The 24,478-nt window shown below is 46.9% G+C and overlaps 1 protein-coding gene and 1 pseudogene across 4 annotated transcripts in view; one reads left to right on the forward strand and one right to left on the reverse strand.

The window, feature by feature from the left end:
• Positions 1-24,478, reverse strand: part of CSN1b (COP9 signalosome subunit 1b) — an 81,548-nt gene that overhangs the window by 8,874 nt on the left and 48,196 nt on the right. The gene's annotated exons all lie outside the window — the stretch shown is intronic.
• On the forward strand, positions 1,159-22,545 carry LOC149347743 (uncharacterized; annotated as a pseudogene).

Below are 24,478 nucleotides of genomic sequence, written 5' to 3' on the forward strand. Positions count from 1 at the left end.
AGTGTTGGAGGGGATGGGAATAAAAGAGGTTATCGCTTGACAAGGTTCCCACCCCTTGTATATACTTCAAGCATTCATACCATCCCCTCTAGCTATTTCGTCACGGTCTTTTTCTCACTTGTAGCGCGTCTACAGAATCTCAAGACATCTACATTCGCACACAAATCGTATCCTGTGTGGTACAATTTGCAGCTTGAACACATGACAGCAGACTACAATTTACCAATCTAGAAGCCTGGGCGAGTTGGTGGTAGGTCATTCTCGAAACAGCGCGAAGAAGACACGGACGCAGAGAATAGACGTATACACGAGCGCAACGTCACCGCTACGTCAGCTGAAAAGCAGCGCAGCACGGATGCTACAGGCTTCGCATTGTGGAGGTGCAGCTTTGTTAACTGAACGTTTTGCCACTTCTCTTCAAAGCTGCAATGCTTGCATTCCTAAGCTATTCGCGGCTACAAAAAAGCCGCTTGGCTTAGATTAGGTTCATAAAACAATGTATGACTCGGAGGTCAATGGACATCTCTCTATGTGAGCAGTGCACGCGTCTTTCACTAGGTCTGTCCTAGTTTCCTTCAAGGTCGCTTCCCATCTCGACTACTCTGAGCGTGGCAAGGACATAGGGGATGCTTAGCTGTGGGGACTCCCATCCGTTCAGACCACGGAAAACCCTGTGCCTTGTACGAAGTTCCCTGCCCTGTGCAGCAGGTGGATTTTTATTGCGAAAGCAATACTGCTCTCACTTTCGAGCCATTAGCGGGGTCGTGGCGCTTCCACCATTGGCCTTTAGCTGAGCCCTGTGGTGACGTCACGCCAGACCGAGAGAGACAGGGCCCCAGCTAGCGCGGTTAGCATGGGCGCGGCGGAGCTGCCACGGCGCACTGCGCAGCTGCCGCGAGAGGACGCGCGTTGCTATGACGTCACACCAGGGGGATAAATGTGCGGGAGCAGCTCGGTTGCTCCCAGTTGCCGTCGTGGAGCTACCTCGGTATGTCGGATGATGTGTATAAGGCAAAGCTCCAACGAAATGCAGCAGCCAGGAAACGCCGGCGCGCTGAAGAAACAGATGAAGAGCGGGAAGAACGTTTGGCTAAACGACGTGCATATTATGCAGCCAAGCGAAACAATGTATAGCCATACGTTTAACCAAGGGCAACCATGGCGACACCACCAGCCGAACCAAGGCGCAGCCAAGGGTATTGCTTTCGCAATCGTTCAGGCTTAACCAAGCTAAGCCTTCAGCCAATTTTATTATTCGCACCTCATTGAAAATCGCATTTGATGCCAAAAATGGCTTTAAAATCTCTTGTCCCAATGGCTACGGATAAAAAAGATAGGGATAAATAAATCAGATAAGAGCCGCCACGGTGGCTCAGTTGTGTAAGGCACTCGGGTGCTGACCCGAAAGACAAGGGTTCGATTCCTGCCGCGGCGGTACAATTTCGATGGAGGCGAAATTCTGCCTTCTTTCGACTATTCATTTCTTCTACATTCGTGGCTTTCGTTTGGGAATGGGTTGAAGGAAACCAGTTTTTGATGGGTTTCTATTATATTGTGCTTTTTACCCTAAATGCTATGCCTGAATTGTTCCATGTCTGATTGTACATTGTAGCTTTGTATTGTGTTTTATATTGTTCAACATTCGCAACTCCTGTCTTGGCATAAGCTGACAATATGAATAAATAAAAAAATCGTGTGCGATGTCAGTGCACGTTAAAGAACGCCGGGTGTTCGAAATTTCTGGAGCCCTCCACTACGGCGTCCCTCATAGCCTGAGTCACTTTGGTACGTTAAACCCCATAAACCATAAATTAAATGGTAAAAACTAAAAAAAAAATACGACCTTTGAACCGGTAGTGTTTTTGTTGTTCACGTCCTCTCCGGTTTCTGTTTTGTTGTTCTGCCTTCTGTTATTCGCTTATTTTCACCCGCATAGTCGGACATAATTCATTAACAAAAGTGTACTTGAGATCCCAACTCGAATGTTTCATTTTTTTTTTATCTCATTTGCCTGTCAGAAATCACCTCGCAGTGAACGCGGAACTAAAAACAAAAAAGGAGGGAGGTGAACGAAAGGTCGGGCCGTCTGACACGCCACGGGCCCTTTTCTTCGGCTTCGAGAGTGGTCTAGAACAGCAACGTGCATTCTTCCTCGTTCGAGGGAACAAGCGTGCCAGCCCCGCTGGCAGAGACCGTGAAACGAAGGAGAGAAAGGGCAATTCTAATCGGATAGCAGCGGCGTCGACCACGGAAGGACGGCCTTCCCAAAGTGCGACCGCTCCCTTCATTCTTTGGGCCGCGCCGCCCGGAGCAAGGTCGGCCGGAACCTTCGTTATTATATCACACTGCCCGCGGGACAGTGGGACCGGGCAGCGCAGTCCCGCCGCCCGTTTCCGTTTGCGTGAAAACGACGTAGGCAACGACCCGTGCACGTTGTCAGGGCGTCGACAATGTGAGATGACGACGAGGCAGCGAGGTCGCTGCGATGGGAAGTCAGGTCGTGCTTAAAGTGCACTGTCATCCCATAGAGTTATTCGATCCAACCGAGGGACTCTACATGAGGTCTATGTACCCGGATGCAACACTCTGATTGGTTCATAGCTGTAGAGGCAAGCCGACTGTCGCGCCCCTTTGTGGCCTTCAGAAGAATTGCTCAACACCGCTGAGAGCATGGATGTGGTCTGGTTTGATTTTGTTTGGTTTATTGGGGTTTAACGTGCCAAAGCGACTCAGGCTATGAGGGACGCCGTAGTGAAGGGCTCCGGAAATTTAGACCACCTGGGGTTCTTAAACGTGTTCTGATATCGCAGAGTACACGGCTCTCTAGAATTTCCCCTGCATCGAAATTCGACCGCCGCGGCCGGGATGGTGGAGAAAGTAAGTTAGAAGTTGCCGGTCATTGTTGGCTATCTAGTTTATGGGTGGCGCCACTGACTGCTTAATACCTACACAGACACTGAAGGCAGGTGGCGCTTTCATTTCGATTCGGAGTTCGTTAAGCGGATATATCATTAAACACCGCTACCACAGTCGTCGTCTCCTTCAAGAGTCAAACCATAGCTACTGCAGCACCAAGCAACCCTTTGGGTTGGTTTGCTTTATGGATTTTAACGTCCCAAAGCGATTCATGCTATGAAGGATGCCGGATAATTTCGACCACCTGGGGTTCTTTAACGTGCACTGACATCGCACAGTACACGGGTCTGTAGCATTTCACCTCTATCGAAGTGCGACCGCCGCAGCCGGTATCGAACCTGCCTACGTCTTTCGGGTCAGCAGTCAAGCACAATCACCACTGAACCACCGTGGCGGCGCAACCCGTTCTCAGTTATATTCAGCTGTTCCTTTCTGACCATACTATCATAATTATAACTAATCCATATGTCCGTGTAGCTCGTACATCTACTTCGTAGCCCTCAAACTTTGTCAAATACTACTTCCTTTTTTCCGATGGCATACATTTCGATAATGGTTGCGCGCCTGTTGCTATCTGCTTGATTACTTGCTGATTTTCAAATTTATACTAAACTCTCTATCGCGCGAGTGTGCCCTTTGAGCTGTGGTGGACTTTCATTCATCACGGGGTGGTGACGTTTACATTTCACGGCAGTATCTGCGGGAGGAAACTTCCAGGAGATTTTCAGTGTCCGCGGTGTAATACACTGAGTGCGACCTCTCTTGCCTGCCTCCCCCCGTAGCCTGCACTTTCCTTCGTACGCTTCCGCTTTTCTCTCTTCCACCGCTGCACCCTCCTCCGCCTTTTTATTCTCGCAGTGCATATGAAATTGTGATGAAAGAAAGGTTTGTCTATACTCATGCCCAGCTATTTTCGACAAAGGCACCTTTCAACGGGGAAGAATTTGTTAATGCAATTTTTTGAAATATTGTACTACTCTACAAATTCTTATATCCACATATCTCCCGTTGACAGGTTTGCATTTTTTAATTTCCTAATAACGTTTTTGCTATCGTCAAAAACGTTCCCTCACTAGTTTTCAATAATAGTCATAACTGATCGATGCGAGCGATGGAAAAGCTTTAAAAGTTTCGCTACGAATCGGAAGAATGGACCATTGCTTTCAATATTTCCATAACAGTACTTCACAAGATTCCAATATTCACAATTTTGGTCGAAGAATGCTGGACATGTTTCACCATCTTGATAGACGAGTAAGGGACCGCTGATGGATATTTATTTCTTACGAAGGCTACAAAGTACGCTAAGGGGGCACGAGGATTAACTTCGCCACCCGAGGCTGCCCAGTTCCCCAATGCACCCTACAGTCATGGGCGCGGCTCCATACTCAAGCTCGTCCACGTATACTGTAACTGCCCAAAAGCCAACACATCCGCAAACTCGCTCACTTTCTCCAGAGCCTACCCACACTGGAGGACACGGCTCTCTGTATGGACAAGCGACCTTTTTATGAGGGGCTTTCAGCTCCTTGTGCTTTCCGTCATGGAGGAGGATCCTTAGAGGAAGTCGGAGGACGGATTGATGTTGGCCTGCATCATAGATCACGGTTTTCTAATGACAAACCGGCTACTTTCACAGCAAACGAAGCTTTTATAAGCTGTAAATAGTATAAAAAACTAAATACAGATGTCGCCACCACCGGTCATTCCCTCAAGCAGTCTGCGGTGACGTCATGAGATTTTTTTTTTTTTTCGCCCGGGTTTCGGAGTCTAGGCTGCACCACCATTCGCATCCGAACGGCGATCATGAAATCTCTTTCAGCCTTGACGTCATGAGTCTGAATCGAGGCGTAGTGAAAAAATGTACCTTTTTAATTTGAATATTGAAAATTGCTTTTTGAAGAAACGAAATTGTCTCGCATATCTCGGTGGATACCCGAACTGCGCCGTAAGGGAAGGGAGGAAGGTGGGAGTGATATAAGAAAGAGAGAAAGAGGTGCCATAGTGGTGGTCTCCAGAATAATTTCGACCACTTGGGGATCGTTAATGTGCACTGACATCGCTCAGCACACGGGCGTCTTTACGTTTCGCCTCCATCGAAATGCGGCTTCCATTTTTATGCATAGCATATTACAATCACTCAGTTCAGCCCTTGGGCGCGGCCGGGCAGCCACCAAACCACGTGACGTGACGTCACGTGGCAAACCACTTAAAAAAAGAAGAAAGAAGAGAAAAAGAAGAAAAAACAAACAAAAAAAGGGGGAAAAAAGGACGGCTGAGCATGGTGGCGGTTGCCACCGCCCCGTTTCAAAGGGGGCGCTCCTATCCATCCATCCATCCATCCATCCTTACGTCACGGAGGAAAAGCTGCTGAGAAAATCGAGTGCGCCAAGCAATACCTCGCGCAAAAAGACCGCGCAATATGCAACGCATTCTTGGCTTAACCAAGCTAAGCCTGGGCATCTTTTTTTTTTTATTCTGTCTTCAACGTAGTTGCTCCAGAACACAGCTGTTACACATTCAACGAGGCGGCAACAACAACCCTTTTGGTTTTGATCTTTCGGGGAGTGATCTAGTAACCTAATGGTTTGTTCTTGTTACTGACACCGCTTCCCAGTTTCTCGGGTAAAGGATTCGTCTTGCCACCAGGGATTATTCGCTATCTTCTTTCATCGCTTCGCACAGGCCGAACCAAATCATATTGCGTGCTCGGGGCGTGGTGAGCTGTTTCTCTGCTCCGCTATACGGCGGAAAAACACGGCAGCGATAACGCAGCGGAAACAGTGCAGAGAGAGAGAGAAAGAATAAGAGAGAGAGTGAAATGGACGCATTGCACGCCGGAGGCAGCTTTGCGAGCGTTCGCCGATAGAATGGTTCCACTGCGGTTTCCCGCTGGCCTGGGATAGCCTGACACTGACCCACATGCTCGGATTCCGCATCTGCGCGAACGCCGAGAGGAGATTAAGAGCCTGCAGTGTATCCAGGTCAGCGGAGAGGCATTCAAAGACAGTGTTGGTCGAGAGGATTAGGTTTCAGTGGTAAGGCAGGCGAGCTGTAAACCACTGTATTAACGAGGCCAGTGCGTTTTTAAGTGTAAACTTTTATTGCCATCGCTGCGTGGTTTGCCGGATTCTAGATAGTGACAGCGGCGGGCACTTTCATAGCCGAACCATTTCATCTTTGTTTTTGCTTACTATGAGGAGGCGTGTATGGGGTGAGACTAGTCTGGACAGGTTTGCGGGTGAAATGCTGATATGAACGCAATGTTGTAGTGCTTAGTAAGAGGATTCGACAAGCTTTATGAAGTTACTGTATGGATTAACGAATTTTACATGCCAGTGGTACCCTTGTGAGCTATGAGAGATGCCATAGTGAAAAACTCCGGAATGATTTCGATAGAACTTGGGCTAGTAGGTTCATTATAGATGCGGAGAAAGCACTGCGCAGAAAAGACACGAAGGGCGAAGAGGCAAAGACGCACACAGACGGATTTCATAACAGTACATTTCGTGACGCAAGTAACTAAGCCGATTTCTGTACGGGAAAATCTGCATTTTCTGCTTCCCAAGCATCACCTGCCCTTTGATATCCGCATCCTGTTTGCTGAAGAAAAAATATCAGCTTTGTTTACGGCCGGTTTCCGGCATTTAGTGAACAGGCTCACCGCTCACTTCCTCCAGTTAACCGTCCGAAATGCGCGCACTAGTTTTGCCGATGCCGTTTTTGACGTCATCGCTCCGTCACGTGAGTCACCGTCACTCTATTTGGTGCCAGCCGAAAGACCCTTACGTTTTCCTCCTCTTTCTTTTCACGCATGCACACACAGACCACGTGGCCCCAATTTCGTCTTCCCTTTCCTTTGACGCGTTCACTAAGCATGCTCACAAAGTACCAACTATTCAGTTGTGCAGAGGCCACGTTTCACCCCATCCCCTCCCACAAAGCCCCAACTCTCTGGAGGGTGAGGAGAATTATTTATTTCTCCCCTCCTGAACTTCGGACTTTCAGGTGTGCCGCTTTGCCCCACTACACGACTGAAAAGCAGGATGCTGCTTCGGCCTGAAGACTTTTGAGCAAGACTGTGCATGCTTTGCCAATACACGTGTTGCGCGCGTCAAATGCCCCGCCAAGCCTCACGGACCCATTACCTCGTAGTCTCGTGGTACATGATATCACGGGCATTTCGAAAACAGGCTCGCAATGAGAAAGGACCTTTCTCATTGCGAGCCTGTTTTCGAAATGCCCGTGATATCATGGCAACTTACTGGGAGTACGTCGCGTGCTCATTGGCTCTTGATCAATGTCGCGGCGAAATAATGACGATGTTTATGATTATCGCAGCAAAGATCAGTGTTTATAAGCACGCACTGCATAGGCGCCGACCACATGCGGTCTACTGAAGTGGAAAATCTTTTTTGAATAGCATAGGTTGGAACATGATGGGTAATCGGGAGACGGTGAGGAAATTAGTTGTGTTCTTAAACGGATGCTTCTTTGACGAAGGCAGGAAGATCATCTTGTTCTTCCAGTCCGCGGCAGGGAGTACATTTCATTATCCATCCCACTCGGTGGACATCGGCCAGGAACGGCAGTTGCTTGGGCTCATAACAACTTACTGGGAGCGGAGATTTCTCGGCGGAGGCCGGGGGTTCTAGACGTCCTTGTCTTTCCACTGCGCGACCGCTTTGGACTTGTGTCAGTAGACCTTCGTCGGGTTTTCCTTTTTCCAATGTTAGGCACACACACAAAAAAAAAACTGGAGAGCACTGCAGTCTGCTGCATTGGACAAATGCGTTATCGTTGTCTAACATGAGTACACATCCCCAACACACTTTACTGTCTTACACACCACAACGCGTTTAAGTCATGCCCCTCTAACACCCCTGGGTTCGAACCGCAATGCCAGCGAATATCTTTTTTCGAATGATCATTTTCGAGCGCACATGCTCTGATGACAGGTCCTGTACGCGCCACTAATGACACAAGAAATGCTTTCGAATTCAAATAATTTTTGTGTTCGAATACAAATCAGAGGGAGTTCTTGCCGAATCTGGCAACTCAATATGCTGTGAAATTGCATAGCATTGGCTGAAGGGTATCTTCATTTCCAAGGTGTAATCAACGAGGACGAAAAGGCAGGTCACCTATGCATCTGTTCTAAAACGTTTCATATCCAATGCCTGAAATGGCCATGTAGACGCCATCAGAACAATGGCATACTAAATGCATGCTCAGTTTGAGGCCACAATGCAGTGGAAATACAATACCATCCACTGAACATTTTCCATTGAGCCACCTGGATAGCCAAAAGGGGCGCTGCGGAGAAATCCATCCAATTTCGTTTTTAGTACAAAAAAAAAAAGATTTTTTGGCTCTCTCAGGGTATGTCGATGTTTGTTAAACAACGAAAGACAAATTTATATTGTTGAGAAAATTTTACTCAGAACTAGAACATTACCGAGTTTTAGAATTACGGGGCCCTGTAAGGGGGGGGGGGGGGGGATAAGAGAACAGCGGGACGCCTGTGCACATACGCATAACAGTAACAGAAGGGCCGTTATTGCTCTGCGCATTCGTATTATTGTTCTGCGCATGCGTAATGGTTTCTACTATTTCCCTAACCGATAGGGCCCCTCTATTCTCAAACTATCTTTTCCAGCCACTAGCTTCAAGCTAGTGACGTCTAAAAATCACCGACTACAAGTGGACGCCGGTATAACCCAACCTCAGGGATATATGCAGGTAAAAACTTTCTTGACGTCATCGCGGTTTCGTTGTGACAATTACCAGTGGTGGCGACGCCTGAATTTTTTTTTAACTTGCGGAAGCTGCGTTTTCACTGAGAATAGGTTTGGTTTAGTTTGGTTTATAGGGTTTAACGTCCCAAAGCGACTGAGGCTATGAGAGACGCCGTAGTGAAGGGCTCCGGAAATTTCGACCACCTGGGGTTCTTTAACGTGCACTGACATCGCACAGTACACGGGCCTCTAGAATTTCTCCTTCATAGAAATTCCACCGCCGCGGCCGGGATGGAACCCGCGTCTTTCGGGTCAGCAGCCGAGCACCATAACCACTGAACCACCGCGGCGGCTTTTCATTGAGAATAGCCTTATTGTCGATAAAACATGGTCATCCATCGGTACAGGCCATTTCAATTTGTCCGCACCCAGTGGATATTAAAACTTCCTTGGACGTCTTGCGAAGATGGAAGACGTCCAAAGGACGTCCAAAAGAGTTCCAATGCTCATTGTGTAGTATACAATACCTCCAACGCTGAATCATAATGTACGAAAGCGAAAAAAGAAACGCCATCAGGAGAACGACGTACTAAATGAGCAACAGTTGACCACTACAAAAGAAAGAGCACAGAAGCGTTGGGCGGAGGCGTAAGAAAGCAGCACGCAGTCTATCGCAGACTGTACTCTTTCCTTACTGGCTCACAACAGAGACCCCACTTGCCAGCTGCGTATAAACAAAATAAGACGGGAATTCAGAACACGTGATATGGCCGAAGAAACAAGCTGTATATCGCCGCCTACCTTGGAACGCCGGCGTATGCACAGAACCAGGGACGCAAGCGCAACGCAAATGCATTCGTGTCGCCCATTTCCGAGCGCCGACGTCGCGATAACCGCTGCGCGAAGCACGCCCTGCAAAATAGCGCGGCGCGCATGGAATTAGGCGATCACCGCCCACGTGAAACCGTGGACTGCACGTTGCGCAGTTCGAGGCGCTCTGTGCAGCGCGTAATCAATTGGCGTCCATTCTTTCTTCAGCCGTATTTTTCGCTGTGAGCGTGGGAAAAAGGTTACTCGTAAATAATTGGCTTAACGCTGCCACGCGGTACAAAGAAAAAAAGACAAACACTCACTGCTCAAGAATCCTCTAATCCTCGGCGTGGCACGTAATGCACAGACTGTATAAACGTGGAAAGTTTCCGTTTCTCCTTGTAGAAGTACATGAACCCCTTACAGTATTGCAGAATTTCAATTTCCTAACGTATTTATTAAAACAAAGTCAAACTGTCAGCAGCCGCGGAGGCAGACGTTCTATAAGATTACGGTGTCGAAAAACTCCCCGTAAGGGCAAAGCGACCTAAAATTTTCAACGAGTAATTACTACGTCATTGGCATGCAACGGAATAATTTTGAATTTTACGAAGAAATTAACATGTACAGAGGGCAAAACACATGGCTAGAACGTCCGAACTGTGTGTTCCGCAGCTCCTAAAGCACCTGCAACCATGCAGAAGGCAAAATATGACGATGAAATCCTATGAGTTTAACTGCGCAGGCTTACATACAGACAATTTTTAACGAAATGTTATCGCTAGGTATTGCCTGTTCAGCCTGAAACACGCCCAGAACGTGTTCTAGGCAAGCGTTTTGCCCTCTGTACTTGCGAATGTGTGTAAGCAGCTCTCTATATCATTCTCAGACGCTCAAAAGCTGTAATAATTGGGTAATGTTAGTTGAGCCCCAATTATATTATTCGCAGTAAATCCACTAGTTCCTTGCATGTTTGCAATATAAGGACCCCTATCGATGAAACTCGGGAGGTATGTGTCCAACATTCTCGGAAAAACATTTTGAAAATTGCAAAATTGTACGATCCCCTATGGAAATATTGAAGGTAATGGTTCATTCTTCTTATATGTAGCGAAATATTTGTTTTGAACTGTTTCCATCGATCTCATCGAGTAGTTAAGACTGCCATAGAAAACCAATGGGGAACGCTTTTGAGCATAGCAAAAACGTTAATAAAAAAAAAATGCAAGGCTTCCGTTGGGTGATATGCGGATATAATAATTGCTATAATGAAACCTTCCATTATATGAAAAATTTGCGTTCATAAAAGGTTTCCAGCTCAACTATGCTTTTGTCCAGGATTGTTGGGTATGTAACTTTTGCACGGTGTTTTCACTGCCGGGACATTAAAGGGTTGAGGAGCCGTGAAGTTGTCTAACAGCGTGGAAAGTTCCAACGAATGTATGCCACATAGCTGTAGCAGCCAGCAATCGCTACTGTGATCTCTTCGCATGATATATTTGTTTCATCGACTGCACATTTACTGTGTACTGCGTTACGAAACAGGATGCGAGCAGAGTGGGTCAGGGGACAAACGCGGTCGAAATCAACAAGAAATTGGCATGGGCAGGTCATGCAATGCGAAGGCAAGATAACCGATGGTCGTTAAGGGTAACGGAGTGGATTCCAAGAGAAGGCAAGCGTAGCTGACGGCGGGAGAAAGTTAGGTGGGCGGATGAGATCAGGTGGTTTGCAAGCATAAGGTGATCTCACCTTACACAGGACCGGGTTGCTTTCAAAGATATGAGAGAGGCATTTGCCCTGCAGTGGGCGTAGTCAAGCTGATGATGATGATGACGTCACCAGGGTAGATATAAGGGGACGATGGAAAAAGAGACTTCTCCTCCTCAAGAGAGAAATTTTTCATGGGAAAGCATGTTGCCGGTAGTTCGTTTTTTTCTGATAACAGGAGTTCGAAAAAGCTACTGTTCAGTTACTATTGCCTACCTTCCTAACCGCCTCCTTCAAAAGTAGGTCATAAAACTGTCCCAGCTCTTTTCCGTGAAGCCAAAGCGCCATATAGGGTTTCGATGGTGACGTGAGCAAAGGAGTTACAAAGAAAGTAGCACAGACCGCGGGGATTATACAGGAGTGCTAGAACAAGCAAAATATCTTTATAACATCACAACTGAATAAACGAGACGAAATTATAAATCACCTTTAGTACTACTAAATCGAAATACGCGTAAATTCTTAACCAGAGAGTTCAACAGCGAGAACAAAATCATTTAAAGGTGTAATTTTTGTTGCGAGAGTTTTATTGCGATAACGTACTTTTTTATCTCATGTCCATTCGGCCCCCGTTTCCATGATGTGTGATCGGGGTGTAGGCCTTGTCAGGAGGTATGCTTGGTCTACCTCCTTTAGCCTCACCTCGAGGGCATATTGTATAAAATATGGCCAAATAAACCTACTACCTACTACCTACCTTCTGAACCAATCCCGTGAAATCCAGTGTGCACTCGCGTTTTGAATTAAAAGCGCGATTTTGACGATCTACCGCTTCTAAACTGGAATTACTCCAATTCTCAAGCGCCAGTCCTGTCCACTTCTCCGTTTGTCCTTGCCTTTTCGCGCTGCAATCTTTGACCGAAGGGTGCCCGTTCAAATCACGTGATATTCAGAAATCGTTGCTGCCAGATTAGTGCGCACTTAATTTTTAATTGTCTGCACAGTAGCGGCTGACTGTCAAGAGGCGTTACCATAATGGTTGCCACCACGGTTCGCAAGGAACTGAAAAGAGTTGCGCATGAAAGCGGAGCCGCCTTTTCTGTTCTAAAGATCATCATCATCAGCCTGACTACTACCACTGCAGGGCAAAGGCATCTCCCATGTCTCTCCAATTAACCCTGTCCTTCGCCAGTTGCAGCCACTGTATCCCCGCAAACTTCTTAATCTCATCCGCCCACCTAACTTTCTGCCGTTCCCTGCTACGTTTGCCTTCCCTTGGAATCCACTCCGTTACCCTTATGGACCAGCGGTTATCTTGCCTTCGCATTACATGCCCTGCCCAAGCCCATTTCTTCCCCTTGATTTCGACTAGGATGTCATTAACCTGCGTTTCTTCCCTCACCCACTCCGCCCGTTTCCACATCATTTTTCTTTCCATAGCTCGCTGCGTTGTCCTTAACTTAAGCTGAACCCTCTTTGTTAGCCTCCACGTTTCTGTCCCATAGGTGAGCACCGGTAAGATACAGCTGTTGTATACCTTTCTCTTGAAGGATATTGGTAAACTGACATTCATGATCTGCGAGAACCTGCCATATGCGCTCCATCCCATTCTTATTCTTCTAGTTATTTCCCTCTCATGATCCGGATCAGCTGTCACTACCTGCCCTAAGTGGACATATTCTCTTACTACTTCAAGCACCTGGCTACGAACTGCGAACTGTTGTTCCCTTGCTCGTCTGTTGAACATTACTTTGATTATCTACATGTTAATTTTTAACCCCACCGTTCTGCTCTGCCTGTTCAACTCATTGATCATGCTTTGCAGTTCATGTCCTGAGTGACTTAGCAAGGCAATGTCAGCAAATCTCAGATTACTTAGGTATTGTCCATTCACTCTTTTCCCCACCTGTTCCCATCTCAGGCCCCGGAATACCTCGTTCTAAAGATCAAATATCAGATCTACGATTTCAGCCTCATTCTGCGCATGCGTGCAGGAGTGCCTCGCACACTTCGGATCCTCAGTTCCGGTCTGTAATGTCCCTTCGTCTGGTAATTAAAACTTTATGGCCTATGCGCATAAAACGATGCCAGATCGTGCTAGCGCCGACGCCCATCTCCGAATTCGGTCAGAACAGCCCTTCCCAGTTTCAAACAATTCAGCGTAGTGGCCGGACTTTATCTCGTTTTCACTTTTTTCAAGATCAAGCCTTCTGGATAACTACAGCTTCCATGCAACTCTTCCCCTCCGCCCCTTTCCTAAGCAGCTCCAAACTGATATCCATTTCATCTCAACAAAACTGGGTCCACTCTGGCGTTCAAATCAAGCCATAGGGGAAAAAAGAAAACAGGAAGTGGAGCATACACTTCCTCTCGAAGAACATTAATTTACTCGCGTACAGTAAGAAAACAATGAACCTGTTTGTTTCTCTAGGGCATACAACGTCGTCGAGCTCGCTCTAGGAGTGACTCGCTGATGCCCTCAATCGCTACTACGTAGATGTCAGTGGGCTATCTACTTCGACGCTTCGCAGGCGAGAGCACGAATTGCTTTGATTTATTACCTGAGAGTTGGTCTTCTTAAACTTCGGCGCAAAAGTATGAAAAAAATTGTAGCTTACCGGCTTAGCGCCTTAATCAGCGAAAGCTGTTGTAGCTTTAGTTTAGGGTTAATCTGGTATTGTCTCTCTCTTCCCTTTCGAACTTTCTCTCTGCCTCCCCTAAACTGAGAGGGGAAGCTTCCCCTCTCCACTCTGACACCTGTCACTGTTGATAAGTGGTGGCCATTTAATTTATTTAGTCAAACTAAATCAATTCACAAAGTAATTATAAATCTTACGGGTGCTGATACAGGTATGGTTAATGGGGGTTTCACGTCCCAAAGCGACTCAGGCTACGAGGGACGCCGCAGTGAAGGGCTCCGGAAATTTCAACCACCTGGAGTTCTTTAACGTGCCCTGACATCGCACAGTACACGGGCCTCCATAATTTCGCCTCCATCGAAATTCGACCGTGTGTATGCTGGGTAATATGCCTAAACCAAAGCCTAAAAAGCTTTCGCTGTAAAAAAAAAGGACACTTATATTTTTATGTCTGAAAATATTAATAACAGGGTATAACTTTGAGGTATGTATAGGGACCCTACACAGTGCGTTGTCGCCCAATAAAAAACGACTTCACGTCCTTCACAACTCAAAGCGCCATTTAAACGGCCCAGTTATTTAATCCCTCGCTCGCCGCTTATTCTAGAAGACAGCATGCTGAGAGTTTCAAGTTTCTCGCCTCCAGGAGCAAAGATAACTCGCCGGAACAAAGAACAACACTCAGAATCTGCGCATTCTTAAGCAGGCGGAAGGCGACTGCCGGCCGGCAAGCAGACGACAGATCGCCGCAGACGATAAGCAGTCGTCCGGCCGCGTGTTTCTTTCTAGAGCATGTGCGGGGCTGGGCTGATTAGCAGAAGCCGGGACATTCAAGGTAACGGCGACGCATTAAGCCAGGCTCACCGAGGTTAATGCGTCGCAATTTTTCGAGACATTTTCGTTTGGTTTTGTTTTTTTAAACGAGGTGAAAAGAAAGCAAAGCTGCGTGCGGGAAATCTGCAGTTCAAAACAGCGGGGCAAAGTCCGCGGTATTTTGTCCAGCCTCTTATGCGAGATTGTATAGACACGAGGGAAACGGCTTGTCAGTTGGGTAGGTACGTGAGGCGAGCTTTCCAAAGGAATGCTGCAATTACTTTCAGAGCACGCACGGTGTAAAGCCGTGGTGATTGATAAAAAAATGCGGCTAGACCGAACGAGATTACAACGCTGATAGCGCACAACACCTTAGCGGACGACGTGGGAACTACAGAGATTACATGCGCGAGTATTCAGTGTGAAATGGAACACGAAGTTCGCACTCGACAGTCCTTTGTTTATGCCTTTGCTCTGTGTTACTTGGAACGACCTACAAAAAGCATAGTTCTTGCTCAAACTTGGGGTGAAAATCGTGGACTCTGACACGGCCGCTCAATGGAAGCGCACTTGGTGCGGCCCGCCGCGTCGCGCCTCAATGGCTGGGGAAGCGCGTATTGGGAGAAGTTGAAGTTTCCGCCGCTATTCCCCGCGGGGGCGCCACCACTCCGTGACAAGCCGCCGACGCGCAAGGAGTGCGCTGGCTGTGCTGGCGCGTGTTTTCGCTGTAACTACTCTGCATGACCGCGTGGTTCTGCTAGTTCTGCGTGCTTTTCATCGGTGCCTGTGTCAACAGCGTCCTAAGCGCATGCGACACCATGCCACGCAACTGCTGCGTGCCGCTGTGCACCGCAAACGCAAGAAAAGATCCGAAGATCGGTTACCATGAGTTCCCGCAGAAGCAATGTCCGGAGTTGATTTGCGAGAGAGAAGACCGCAGTCACACCGAGGACCTCTGCAAAGCCTTTCTAGCAAAACTAATGCGACCACTGCTGACCGATTTGGTAGAAAGCATCAGTCTTACGGTGGAAAAAATCATACTTGCTCATAAACCGCTTTCGAGGAAAGTTCTTCGCTTGTAAAATAGGCTTGAATTCCTTCGGTGCATCACGTGGCTTCAAAATAAAACGAAAAACATTGGCTGAGCCTGCTGGCGTCTGGTTGAACTGGCTGTCTTTTGTTGTTTCTTTTGCAACTGTTTGTGACAGCAGTATATTTACGAGGGTAATCTTAAAAGTGAGGTCTCCAAAGGGCTGCGGCCGCCGGGAAACTATATGCGTGGCTGCTCGCTATACTGCTGTGTTCATTGTTCCTCGTCTTCCAAACAAGCCATGACTCAGCGCGAAAGGGACTGTCAGTTTTGGCCCGGCAATCATTTGAAATGGAGCTCCCGTTTGTCACTACAGCCAGGAGCGAAGTTCACGCAAATGGCGTTCAACCAATCGAAAGTTATCGCCAGTTGACGGAAGTGTACGGAGAGTCTTGCATGGATGTTAAAAACTTCCCCAAGTGGTGTAGGAAGTTCGCAGCTGGTCGCACTTAAATTTACGACGAAGAAAGAAGCGGGAGGCCGTCAAACTTTGATGAAACAGTCGCGAAGGTCGAAGAAATGATGCAGTAATAACGGAGGATCACACTCGACGAACTCTGCATTATGGTTCTTGGCGTTTCTAGAAGCACTATTCATAGGAGTTTAACAGCAAAGTTGAAATATCGGAAGGTGTGCGCAAGACAGGTTGCGCGAATGCTCACAGACGACCATCAACAACAATGCGTTGACTCCTCCTGCGAATTTCTTCCGCGTTCTGGAGATTAAACAGAGATATTTGCATTCTGTTGTTACGGGTGATGAAACCTAGACATTCCACTTCACGCCTGAGACCAAACAAGACTCACGTGAGTGGCGGCACTCATCTTCGCCCAAGCCGCGAAAATTCAAGCGAACACAGTCTGCCGGCAAAGTCATGGCAACTGTGTTTTGGGATCGAAAATGGGTATTGTTGGTAGACTTGTTGGCTCCTTGCACCACAGTAAACGCGGATAGATATTGTGAGACCCTTAAAAAACTCAGAGGGGCGATTCAAAACCGCAGAAGAGGAACAACGCTCGCCCCCACGTTGCCTGTCAAACCATCGCTCTCCTAGAACAGTTTGTATAGGACGTCATCAGCCACTCACCCTACAGTCCGGACTTGGCACTAATTGACTACCACTTCTTTCCAAAGCTAAAAGAACACCACGCTGGAAGGCGCTTCACTGATGATGACGAAGTGAAAGATGCGGTCAAACGCTTCCTTAACGGCATAGCGGCGAGCTGGTATGACATGGGCATACAAAAACTGCCGCAGCGTCTGTAAAAATGCATAGACTCCAACGGCGATTATGTGGAAAAGTAGAATAATGGTGTCCCTTTTAAGGTTTGGTTTATGGATATTTAACGTCCCAAAGCGACTGAGGCTATGAGGGACGCCGTAGTGAAGGGCTCCGGAAATTTCACCTGGGGTTCTTTAACGTGCACTGACAACGCACAGCACACGGGCCTCTAGAATTTCGCCTTCATCGAAATTCAGCCGCCGCGGCCGGGATCGAACCCGCGTCTTTCGGGTCAGCAGCCGAGCGCCGTAACTGCTGAGCCACCGCGTCGGTGTGTGTCCCTTTTAAGTGATTTGTAATTTGCTTAAAATAAAAATGTTTTTCGATTTATAAAAAAACTGCAGTCCTTAATTTTGGGATGACCCTCGTACGGGGTGGTACCCACTTGAAACTATTTCCAGCGAAAACGGAGCAACAGGTTGAACTATAATGCTGAATGTTACGACCTCAAACGTAAGTTTACAAAAAGTGCATGTTCAATAAGTGGCCCGAAACCTTGTCCCGAGTTCAAGATTATAATATGTAATAAGTTATTACAGTGGTTGAAACGCCTGTCACCGAATGGGTGACCGCTCGGCGAAGCGCACTTCTGCCTCGATTCTCGCTGTAAACGCACGGGCGATTCGGAAAAGTGCAGTGATGGTGACATGCCGCTATCAATAGCAAACTTGCATGTGGCACCACCATAATCTGTGAAACGCAGCTTGTAAATGCTAAAATTATAAAGCGCCTACCGCGCGGACGCCTAAACGAAAGCACTGCCTCGGCCGCTGCGCGCAGCTCTCCGCCCGGACTCGTCCCGGAGCGGTGGCGCCGCAGCGGTGGCGATGAGAACTAGGCGCGATACGGCTCTTTCGGGCGACGCGACGGGCCGCACCCAGTGCGCTCTCCATTGAGCGGCCGTGACTCTGAAGACGCATTCTAAAAACGTGCATCACCTTTCGGATGGCGCATAAATTCTAATTCGATGCGTCTAGTAAAGTTGCTTAGCGGCTATAGGAAGCATATATTTATCAGAATGCCAAAATACGCACATTAATTTTAAAAAATGAGAGATCTGGTCAGAATTAATTACTGCTGCCTTGCTCCGACTGGACGCCACGTTAGGCTTAACAACGAAAGGCGCCAGTTTAAAGAGCTTTGACCATCATCTAGTCGAAAATTTGCTATTCTCAGGCAGTCCCCTGCTGAAAAAAGTTCTATGATGCAATAACCTCATAGATCATTCATCATAGAATATCATACAATCTATATGACATATCTACAATCTGTATGATATATCAAACGAATTGTATGATATATCATAAAGATTGTATGATATGTCATACAGATTGTATGATATTCTATGATGAATGATCTATGAGGTTATTGCATCATAGAACTTTTTTTCAGCAGGGTCGTAATGCAGAATAACCTCTGGAACGCGCAGCCACAAATTTTGTTTCCAAATACTCACAGCTAACGAGGGCCTCGATTCTGGCAGTCCTGTGCCAAAGGTAGCATAAGAGGGTTCTCGCATAGCTCCCGCCCACATCGTTCGATCACGTTCCTACGTGAAACTCGTGGTAATACAGGGGGTACTACGTCCTCCGCTATGGAAGAGGGTGGCGCTGGTGAACACTCTCAAGGTTCGGTTACACTACACATAAATTCCGTCGAAAGCAGATTGGACAGCCGTCGCCGTAGTTCAGGCACTGGACACGAAATTCGTAGGTCCCGGGTTCGGATCCCACCGGCGGCATGCTTTTGTTTCCTGTTTTGCTTTCTAATCGACTAGCTTTAAAATAATTACCCTATTAACTTCTCATGGCTGAGCACCACAAATTGTACACTAAAAAAATAATTTTATACGCTCCTCCGTTTCGTTGGCTTCCGTAAGGCATTAACAGCTCAGTTGCAGCCGTCGCAATCAACTGACTCCGTCACACTTCCTTCTCAGAACCCATTTCACTCATTGGGCCGACTAGCCTTAGCAAGGAAAATTTCCCCTTCTCCTGAGTTTTTAGTGGGTGGCCCGGAACACGTCAGAGGCCATCGTCGTAGCCCTATCTCGACCAGTACTTTTTTCTTGCTTTTTCCTTCGTGGTATGTTTACAGCAGTGCCCCCTGTGCTGGTCAGTAAGAACCTGTCGTCTCGAGAGAGCGCCTCATGTTGCGTCACAGTATGCATGAAACACGATTACCGATACTGGAGGGCAAAAGCGTTCCGGTGTCCACCGAGATATGCGACACAGTTACAGCGCCATTTCCTTTCCTCAAAAACCAATTTTCATTTTCGTGGCGCACAACAGAAATCGAGGACACCATAGGATGTACATGCATAATTGTTTCTGAAATGAAAATTGGTTTTTGAGAAAGGAACAGACGCAGTAACTGTTTCACTTATCTCGGTGGACACCCGTACCGCACCGTAAGGGAAGGGGTTAAGGAGGGAGTAAAAGAAGAAAAATGGCTGAGGCTTAGCTAAGGTTAAGCCTAGTCAGATTTGAAGCATATTGATGGCTAGGCTTGGTCGTCGCTCAAATCAGCCCTGCTTCTAGGCGGCATCCCAACACCTGGCCGCCTTCTAAGTGCCCGGAGACAGGGGGGTAAAGCGCGGCGAGGAGGTTGTGATACACTCGAGCAGCGCCATCTTGTTACTCCCATAGTTGCCTGTACTTATTTGTGGTTCGTGGTATTGAAAATTAAGTGATAATTTTTAATATAGGGACACAATACACATTAAAAATAAACCTCTAGAACTGTAAACGTCGAATAAAGTGCTTAAGCATTACACTTAATTCTTTTATTGCTCTAAACATTGAAATATGCAGACGTGTGCCACAGAACTTAAGAAAGTTTCGTTTTCGTTTCGTGTGCTGTAGCAGCTGTAGGTTACCGAGGGATGCTAGTTCATTGCTACTTACAGCGTAGACTGCAGGACAGAATTAAGATACGGCAGTTTAATACGCCCAATACGCACTGCATTACACACCTCTCCGCGCCGTGTGTACTTCGGAATCACTCAGCCCCGTTGCTCGGTCCGCGGTCTTTCACACAAGCGTTGGCTTCTCTGCTGGTTTTGTTTTTCGATGTCTGATTCGGTGCCGGGAAAGCACTGCAGACGCCAGTCGTCTCCGGTGCGCACATTGGTCGAACGTATTTCTCGTGCGCACGTCGGTCGATCGCGTACAAGAAACTGGACGCTAGACCCGTCGGCAGCGTTCGCGGCGAATTGCCGTCGGCACGCACCACGCTGTGACTCCGCGCGACGCGATCTACCGCTTTGCCTAGCTCTTGCACAGAGTTTCAGAAGAATGCGCCATCATGCATCATATGCAAAACAAGGTGTCAAAAGCGATCGGGCATTTCGCTTCATTTGTGAGCAATGTTCTTCTCTGGAAAATTCATAACGGCACTGTCGCGCGTTTTTTTCGTCAAGATTTTTTTTGTACGCATTCAGCACGCATGACAAGCATTAATTCGTGGAGCCTTACGTTTAGTGGTATATATTACACGCCTGGCAGTGAAACAGTATATGAATTCCTCAGAACAATAAAAACTTTCTGCAAAAGTGGCTAAGCACTATTACGACACCACTACCTAGTTACATACAGGGCAGAGGATCTGATCAAGACATTTTTAGCTGTCATGCTTTTACAGCAGCCACACCAGGCACATTCTGAAACCAGATGTAGTGCCAACAATATTCCAAAGGGTACATAGTGAGCAGGTAGGAGCAAATTGTGGCTGCTCTCTGTTTATGTCTAGTAGAAGCTGCATTCAGTGTGAAATTTTAATGCTTGTTATGAGTGAGTTTTGAAAATTATGCTGAACCTAGCTGCAGCCTTTACAGCCAAATCGTAAGTAAAAAGAGGTAAACTTAACTTTTCAACAAAACACTAAATATTTAAGTTAATATTAAAAATTTACTAACTGGTATGTCAGCACGAAAGTAAAGGCAGGAATGCAGCATAAAAGAATCAGGTTCATGATAAATAAAATGCATCATGTATCAGCAGTTCAAAGTGGTGCACTAGATGGGAGTGTTTACGCAGGAGAGACTGTGTGTTAGGCATGTCTACATTATTACACAGAATTCTGACAGAGGTCGTGGTGTCTCACCAAGTCTGTCTGCATAGGGTGATAAGTTATAATACAGTGAGTGCCTCAGTTCGCGCAATACTTTTACTTCAGGTTGCAAGCACACCTCACGGTGCTATTTCAGGATTGCAGTGTTCGCCACTTATGTCATAGCAAAAACGCAAGCAGGTAAGGTTAGATGAGCAGAAAGACCAATGCTTCAGGCAACAAAATTTTTATCTTAGGGTATATCTATGTAGGAGCACGCAAGTTCAGAAGCAGACAGTTCACAGACAATGTCCTTAATCCCCTCACGAGCTCAGTCAACCTTGAGGAAGCTGCCACACTTGCAGGTAAAACACAATGAATCCGAATGCTGGTGTCTCCGGTAATGTAAATGTTTTTACTTCAGGCCATTAGTGTGACAAAGTATCTCAGCCAACCGGTCACCTCACCTATATGCAAATCTGGCTGAGAAGTACTTGAAGCTGGGCTTGTTGGTGCATATTCGTGAAAGACATGACAGCGGAAAGCCAATCCATGCGATCAAGAGCATGGATAAGGGCAAAGGCTATATAAACGTTCTTCTTCGAATAAACCCTGTTTGAAAGTGCAGCGCTCGTCCTGTTCCCTTACTCGTCCGTGTTGCTTTTTTGCGCTCTCATGTCTTTCACGTATATGCAAATCCTCCTGCAAGCACTTGCACACACCCACAACAAAGTCCCCACGCAAGCGAAAGTAGGCGAGATGCTTCAGATAAATAGCTAGGTCAAAACTGATTTTGCTTCAGGACAAGTCTACACCACAAACCCCCAGCTCAATAGCAGCATCATCAGGGAAATCTCCACGAATGTGCTTTCAGGTAACATAAAAAAGGTAGAAGGTGCACTGTCTCCTCTGACAAGCCAAATTTGCACTTGGGATATGAAGCATGCTGCAGAAGAGGATTTTTCATTAATTTCAATCCCTGGGGTTATTGTACATGCCACAAATTTATTACAAAATACAGAGTACCAGCTGTTCCAGCTAACCGTACTGCATACTCTCTTAAATGCTCCTCCATCACACAATCAAAACTTGGCATTCAATAACTGTTGATACAGTAACAGTAGTGGGGTAGCTTCACCAGTGGATTGAAGGAATGAACCTGGCCAATGTGCTTGTTTATGAAGTAGAATCCCAGTGTCGAATTCAGGCCTGCATTCCTTTAGATTGCAAATATCTCGCGTTGTGTCTTATGTCAGATAAATGGCAGTGATACGCCAAACGCAAGGTAAATGTGTCTCTTGACTGTAGTAGAGGAAATAAGATTCTTTGTTGCAGTTTCTAAAACACACCTTATACTTGTGATGCAAAAACACTGCAAAGGTCACTGAAGTGTTCAGCAAGTACTCACTCATTTATTAGTGTTAAAACAATCTAAATACAAAGCAGTTGCACATTTAAGCTTTTACACAGGCACTCATGTGCATTCTGAAGGTCTGATTTTTTGGTTCTGTGGGGTTTAGCATCCAAGAGTGGCATAGGCTACGAGGGACACTATTTCTGAAGGGATCTGCACAAGACGCACAGTTGTGCTATAAATAACAGGCATGATGAAGAGTGACATGGAACATTTATTCCAACATTGTTCATGCGAAATCATTGTATTAGGATACTAAGTTGAAGACGCTTTGTTTTTAAGCACCAACAATATCGCATCAAGACAGCCCTATTACGTGTTGAACAGTTAAGAGCACAGGTCATGGCACTGTTTCTATTTTTTTTTTTCATGTGCATTCTTCGAGCATGAGAACAGAGGTGCAAGGTATTGAATGCTACATTGTGCATGACTGAGGCATCATTTACATGCTATATATATTTGTCTCATGTGTACAACAGTAATATCAGTGAATTTATAGAAAAAATAAAAAAACGCATTCACAAACATAAACAAACATAGCAAGTAATCTCAGATGCTTGTAATTGTAAAGATACACTGATTGTCAATTTTTTTATACAGAACATGGCATGAATTTTTAATATTTCGAAAGCTGTACGCGAGAAAACTGTATTCCAACATTTCTATTTACCGTGCACAATGATCTGCTGGTGCTCCCTGAACGCGACTTATCCCACATGTCTCTTGCATAAAGTTCTTTCATGTATGTACGCTTCGCTGGTGCTTCAGAGCACACAGATGAAACCATTCAGAGCGGAGTCCGTTACAGATTTCGCGTTGTATCCAAACAGATTTCGCATCTTGACAGGCAGTTGTAGAAAATGAAAACAGTACAGAAGGCAGGCGCTGCACTATACGCGTGTGTCGTCTCCCTTCTGCCTCGCATCCGCGGGAGAAAACAGGAGGTGACGATGGTTCACACTTTACTAAAGCGAATCCAGGTAACGCCAAAATGTACGGGGCATGCATGTTTTATAACGCCCCGTACATCAAAACAAACCTTGCTGAACCTCACCCCTAATCCTCGCTGGTCTCGGCTCACACAAACACAAATCACACATAATGAGCGGCACAGGATTCACCACCACCTGTAACTGTCTTTGTACGCTCACAGTCGCGAACATTTCGCACGTGAACTAAAAAGAAATCAACACAGTACGTAAGCAAGCCGCAGCACCGTTCCTCCTCTTTAGCGCGCACTACTTCTAGTGCACTGTAGCACTACGACGCGCGCGGCCATGCTGGGCGAAGTTGCCAGGTTAGTACGCTGTAATTGACGTTAAACCGTCAAACTTGGTCTCGGTCGTCTGTATCATGCAGGGGACCATGAGCGAAGTAACAAGATGGCTGCCATCCACGGTTAGAAAAAAAAGGGAGAGGGTTTACATGGGAATGCTGCCGCCGCTTTCTCTCTAGAGTTGGTATATTAGCTCTATGCCCGGAGAGCTGTTGTTGTGACTGAAAGAAGGATGAAGAGGAAATTGCACGGGCCTGCTACTGGCTCGAGCCAAGCCAAAGCCACCTGCCAAGCCACCACCGCTGCCACGTGCAGATAGAGGAGAGTTAAAAGATCAGAGGAAAGAGAAAAAGGAAAGAAAAGACGCGCGTCGCAGCAACAACTGCGTCCGCCGGAGCGGACGCTGCTCAAAAAGAAGCGGCCGAAGCCGCGCTCGCCGAAGCGAGAACCGAGGTACAGTGTACTAGAAGGGGGCAGTGGGCTCACTCGCCGGCACATGCTATGCGGAGCGGTGGCTCCGCGAACGTCGACGATATGTGCTTCTCCGAGAGGCCGAGCGGCGGCGCTGGTGTCGGCTTCAATGTAGCAGCAGCGGCCCGCGCGCTCATTTCCCTCAGCTACCTCAGCTCCGCGCCGCTGCGTTTGTTTGCGGTGGACGTCGTCGCGTGGGTTTTTTTGTGCAGTGTTTTTGTCGCGCACAGCAAGAAGATATAAGTGTGCTTTTGCAGGGACTGAGCTAT

This window comes from Amblyomma mixtum, chromosome 4 (assembly GCF_055824585.1).
Source record: "Amblyomma mixtum isolate Tamu chromosome 4, ASM5582458v1, whole genome shotgun sequence".
Classification (NCBI taxonomy): Eukaryota; Metazoa; Arthropoda; class Arachnida; order Ixodida; family Ixodidae; genus Amblyomma; species Amblyomma mixtum.